The sequence below is a fragment of the Suncus etruscus genome, chromosome 11 (assembly GCF_024139225.1).
Source record: "Suncus etruscus isolate mSunEtr1 chromosome 11, mSunEtr1.pri.cur, whole genome shotgun sequence".
Classification (NCBI taxonomy): Eukaryota; Metazoa; Chordata; class Mammalia; order Eulipotyphla; family Soricidae; genus Suncus; species Suncus etruscus.
Window position 1 is genome coordinate 45,537,149 of NC_064858.1, and position 5,989 is coordinate 45,543,137.

The window sequence follows — 5,989 nt, forward strand, 5'->3', positions numbered from 1 at the left end:
CATATTTAAAAAAAAAAAAAAAGAGTCACAGCTTTTTCCATTATTTTAAAAATACTTTGCAAATGTGGAATAGTAGATGTATATTTGCTCAAAATTTTTTAATAAAATTAATCATAAAATTGGGTGTTTGGCAATAATGCATAACTCCATCAAAATATAAAGGATTGCTAGTATACAAAAATTATTAACTGTGTGAGAGCTTTAGCATGTGGCTATATAAATAAGCAAAGCAGCCATATGAACATTGAATAGATATAAAAAATGATCAGATCATTGAATAGAAATAAAAAATGATCAGACTTAGGTACCAAATTCAAAGCCAATGACAACAGGATCTATACCCAATCTACAACAAGCTAGACACAGAGGGGACCACTTATACTAGCAGCCCGGGGAGCAAAGGAGGAGATATGAGATGCTTGCTGGGAATGGGGGTAGAGGAGGACAACATGATGGTGGGAATGCCCCTGATTCAATGTCACTTATACCTAAAATATTACTGTAAAATGTTTGTAATTTACTTTGGTCAAAATAAAAACTATTATATAAAAAATAGAAGAAAAGGGGGCCGGAGAGATAGCATGGAGGTAAGGCATTTACCTTTCATGCAGAAGGTCATCGGTTTGAATCCCGGCGTCCCATATGGTCCCCCGTGCATGCCAGGAGCAATTTCTGAGCACGGAGCCAGGAAAAACCCCTGAGCATTGCCGGGTGTGACCCAAAAACCACAAAAAAAATAGAAGAAAAACAAACAAACAAACAAAAAATAAAGCAAAGCAAGGAATTAGAAAATGTTTAATGAAAATAAATCCTTGGACCATGACCCTACCACAGGGAATACAGAGAAATAAAGATGGTTTCTATGGTCTGGGATGGAGGAATATTTACTCTGGTAGGGGTCAAGGAATATAGATAAAGCATAAACATATTGTTACAGATCAGTGTTACTTAAATAAGAGTCATATATAAAAATAAACCTCTGACTAAATAATTTATTGAATGAATTAATGAGGACCCATTTCTGGAGTTACAAGTTTGCAAAAAATTCTTTTTCAAAACACATCACCAAGAGTCTGCTTAGGCAGAAAGAACTTTTGGGTTTTCATAGATGGCTACATATTAAAGCTTTTCTAAGTTTCTGAAGTTCCATAATAATTTTGAATTACTCTATGAAAAACGATTCCTTAGCCAATTTCATCAAACATGCCAGCAGGAAACTTACATAAATCTAAACAAATTTGTTTAAAAGTGTCAAAATAGTAAGCAGTCACATATTTGCTTGAGTAAGACATCTTATTTGTGGTATAAAAGGAAAAAAAAGAAAAATGTCATTGGTAAATACTTCTCATATATATGTTAATTAGTATGTTGTCTTACACCTTACTGGTGTATTTGTATCACATTATATATCAGTTTATTATTTAGTATATAAATCATTCTTATTAGAAATGACTTTCTTATTTCAGAAGCAGATGAATGAATGGGCTTAACACATATTTGGCTGAAAGAAGTATGTTTATCATAGAGCACATTAATCTTTCTCTGAGCAGAAGTCAGCAAACTTTTCTTAGGTAAAGTGCCAGGTATTAAATATTTTTGTTGGAGTCATAAATCTCTATTATAACATTTTTTTTGGTTTTTGGACCACACCCAGTGACACTCAGGGGTTACTCCTGGATATGCTCTAAGAAATCGCTCCTGGCTTGGGGGACCATATGAGACACCAGGGGATAGAACTGCAGTTCATCCTAGGTTAGCGTGTGCAAGGCAAATGTCCTACTGCTTGTGTCACTACTACAGCCCTCTATTATAACATTTTAACTTTGCCATTGTGGAAAAAAGGCAACCATATAAGTATAAATGCCATATAAGTAAATGGCATGACTCTGCAGCAATAACTCCTTATTCTACTAATATATTGTTGGTGAAGTAAATAGTGTTGTTTATGAACTATGAGAGAGTGGGAAAGTATCTCTGTAAGAAGGTGAGATTAAATAAATCCCATGAAGGTAAAAACGATGATTCAAAATGAGCTGTGATTTATATAACTCAATTTGTATGAGTATAAAACAATTTACATAAATAAAAAATGGACTAGATTGAGGCATACACCATACTTAGGTAAATTCTGTAAAAAAAATAAAAGAAAGAAAAAATAAGACTGGAGATGTGTCTTATTCTCTGTAATTTTCTTTTATTTTTCCTTTCGTTGTTTTGTTGTTGTTCTTATTATTTTTATTCTTTGAGTCACTCCCGCCAGTGCTCAGTCTCCTGTCTCTGTGCTAAGAAATCATTCCTAGCAGGCTTGGGGAATCAAACTGGGGTCCATCCAGGGTTGATGTGTGCAAGGCAAATGCCCTACCACTTTGCTATCTCTCTGGCCCATGTAATTTTCTGTTTCTGTTTTTGCTGAATATTTTCCCCGTCATCCTATACAGGTAAAATCTAAGATTTTTGTACTATCTAGCAGACACACCAAAATAACAATGATAATAAAAATAAAAAGAATGATGACATAAGTAATGCAGTTGTTTAGGTGTTTGTGCAATTTAATTTTTCCCAATTTATTTTGTATTTGGTTTTGAGCCACATCTAGCAATGTTTACAAGTTACCCCTGCCTCTGTACCAAGGAATCATCACTGGCTATATGTAGATGACCATATGGGATGTCTGGGTTTGAACTCAGTATGGCCAAGTATAAGAAAATTGTGTTACTAGCTATATTACTTCTCTGGACTAGCAATTTAATTTTTAATATTAAAATCAATGCCTTTCATTAAAATATACAAATACAATAGCTATTAGTTTTATCCTTAAAAAGTATGGTTACAGTTTTCTAAAATTCAATGAAATTATTAAAAAAAAACTCTAAATTGGTGGTTCCCGACTGTGAGAAACTGTGTTGACTGTGCATGTTTTTCCACTGTCCTGTCTCCTAAACCTCTTGGGAGTGGCCGAAAAGGGCCCAGAAAAATAGCTCTTCCAGAGGCTCATCCAAGGGCTGTAATGCCAAGGAACTGTGCCCCACACCATGAAAACCAGCTATCTCCAGTATTCTGCAGAAAGGCAGGTCTCCTCTTTGTGATGTCAGGCTGGGAAAATCTACGCTCACCCAGTGGTTCCTGACTGTTTTTCCACTGTCCTGTCTCCTAAGTCTCTTGGGAGTGGCCGAAAAAAGGGACCAGAAAAATAGCTCTCCCAGAGGCTCATCCAAGGGCTGGAATGCCAAGAAACTGTGTCCCCCACCATGAAACCAGCTATCCCCAGTATTCTGCAGAAAGGCAGGTCTCCTGTTTGTTATGTCAGGCTGGGAAAATCTACTCCTGCCCAGTGGTTCCTGACTGTGAGAAACTGTGAGTGTTGACTGTGTGTGTTTTTCCACTGTCCTGTCTCCAAAATCTCTTGGGAGTGGCCGAAAAGGGCCCAGAAAAATAGCTCTCCCAGAGGCTCCCAAAGAGCATGGCCGCTCTGCTTCACTTCACGGCCTCACACTCTTTCTAAACAATGAACCCTATCACAACACACAGAAAAAATCACACTACAAGTGTGAAAATGAGGAAACCTCGCAGGCAAACACCATCCATGGAGAATGAAGACGATAGCTCTGATGACCTATAAAATTCCAACCATCTGATTAACCTCTCAGATAAAGAGTTTAGAATAGCAATATAAAAGATGTTCGTAGAACTCAAAGAAAGCATAGATCGATAGAAACAGAACAAAAAGACAGAAATCAGAAAACTTCAAACTGAAATAACAGATCTAAAAAGCAATGTAGCTCAACTGAAAAACACAGTGGATGGCCTCACCAGCAGGGTAACAGCAACTGAGGACAGAATAGGCGTGCTGGAAGATGAGATGCAGAAAAACTCAACACAGTAGAAGAAATTGGAAAAGAACCTTACGACAAATGATCAGGCTATGGAAAAAGTACTCAAGGAATGTGAAGAGATGAAAAGAGAAGACTTTGCTAAACTCAACAGAAACAACATAAGAATCATTGAAGTCCCAGAGGCCCAGGTAGGAGATATCCAGGAAGAATCAACCATCAAAGACATCATCAAAGAGATACTCCCAGAGTTAAAGACTACATGCAATCAAATCTTGCATGCCTGAAGAGTACCAGCTAAGAGAGACCCTAAGAAAAACACCCCAAGACACATCCTCGTTACAATGAAAATCCCCACATATAGAGGTAGAATACTGAAAGCAGCAAGATAAAAAGGGAAATTACATTCAAAAGAGTATCCCTAAGACTTACAGCAGACATGACACAAGAAACTCTCAAGGCCAGCAGACAGTGGTAGGATATTGTGATAAGATTGAATGAAATGGATACCTCACTGAGAATATTGCACCCAGCCTGACTCGCGTTCAGGTTTGAAGGAAGAATACATAGCTTCATGGATAAACAACAGCTCAGAATCTTCACAGATGAAAAACTAGCCTTAAAGGAAAAAATGACAGGTCTACTGTAAGACAAGAGAGACCAACAAAAACAGCAAACTTATCTACAACGATGACATTAAATCCTATGACAATCATCTCCCTTAATGTCAGTAGACTAAATGCACCAAATAAAAGACACAGAGTGGCAAAATGGGTCAAAAAGATGAATTCAACCTTCTGCTGCCTACAAGAAACACACCTGAATAGTGAGAACAAACATAGACTCAAAATCAAAGGCTGGAGGAAAATCATCCAATCAAACAACACCCTTAAAAAAGCTGGGGTGGCCATATTAATATCTGATGACACCAACTTTATACTCAGAAAAGTGGTAAGGGACAAAGATGGACACTATGTACTAATCAAGGGATATGTGCAACAGGAAATCAGACTATTAAAAACATATGCACCCAATGAGAGACCAGCAAATTATCTAATACAATTACTGACAAATCTGAAAGAAGACATCAATAATAACACAATAATTGTGGGAGACCTCAACACGGCCCTGTCAACACTTGATAGGTCAACCAGACTGAAACCCAACAAAAACACACTAGCCCTGAAAAGAGTAATGGAAGAAAGAGGACTAGTAGATATATATAGGAAACTCCAACCCAAAAAACCTGGATACACATTCTTCTCCAATGTACATGGGTCATTCTCCAGGATAGACCACATGCTGACAGATAAAATATACCTTCATAAAATCAAGAGGATAGAAATCTTGCAGGCTACATTTGTTGACCACAAGGCTCTAAAATTAGACGTGAACTACAAAGCCACACAGAAGAAACACTTTTAACAATTGGAAATTAAACAGCCTGCTACTGAACAACCAGTGGGTCTGAGATGAAATCAAAGAGGAAATCAAAACTTTCCTGGAAACAAATGATAATGAAGACACAACTGCCAGAATCTATGGGCACAGCAAAGGCAGTCCTGAGAGAAAATTTATATCTCTACAATCACACATCAGGAAGGAAGAAGGGGCATACCTGAATAACTTAATGATGCAGCTCATAAAATTAGAAAATGACCAACAAAAGGAACCAAAATTAGGGAGACAGAAGGAAATAATAAAGCTGAAAGCAGATATCAATGAAGTGGAAAACCAAAAAACAATCCGAAAGATCAACAAAAACAGAAGTTGGTTCTTTGAAAAAATAAACAAGATTAATAGACCATTGGCAAAACTCACAAAGAGAGAGAAAGAAACCTGATAACCATATTAGAAATGAAAAGAGGTAGATCATGACAGATAATGCAGAGATCCAAAGGGTAATCAAAGACTACTTTGAGAAACTTTATACTACTAAACATGAGAACCTAGAAGAAATGGATAAATTCTTGGACACTTATAACCTTCCACAGTTAAGTAAGGAGGATATAGCATATCTAAACACCCCCATCACTATTGAGGAAATTGAAACTGTAATCAAACATCTGCCCAAAAAGAAAAACCCAGGCACAGATGGATTTACTAATGAATTTTTTCAAACCTTTCAAGAGAAGCTACTACAAATCCTAGTCAGGCTC

At 36.9% G+C, this 5,989-nt stretch overlaps 1 non-coding gene across 1 annotated transcript in view; it reads left to right on the forward strand.

The window, feature by feature from the left end:
* LOC126023419 (U6 spliceosomal RNA) overlaps positions 1-9 on the forward strand; it is a 107-nt gene extending 98 nt beyond the window's left edge. The window contains exon 1 of the small nuclear RNA XR_007500543.1: positions 1-9. This exon is cut by the window's left edge and continues 98 nt beyond it. This is a non-coding gene — a small nuclear RNA (U6 spliceosomal RNA).
* The last annotated feature ends 5,980 nt before the right edge of the window (positions 10-5,989 follow it).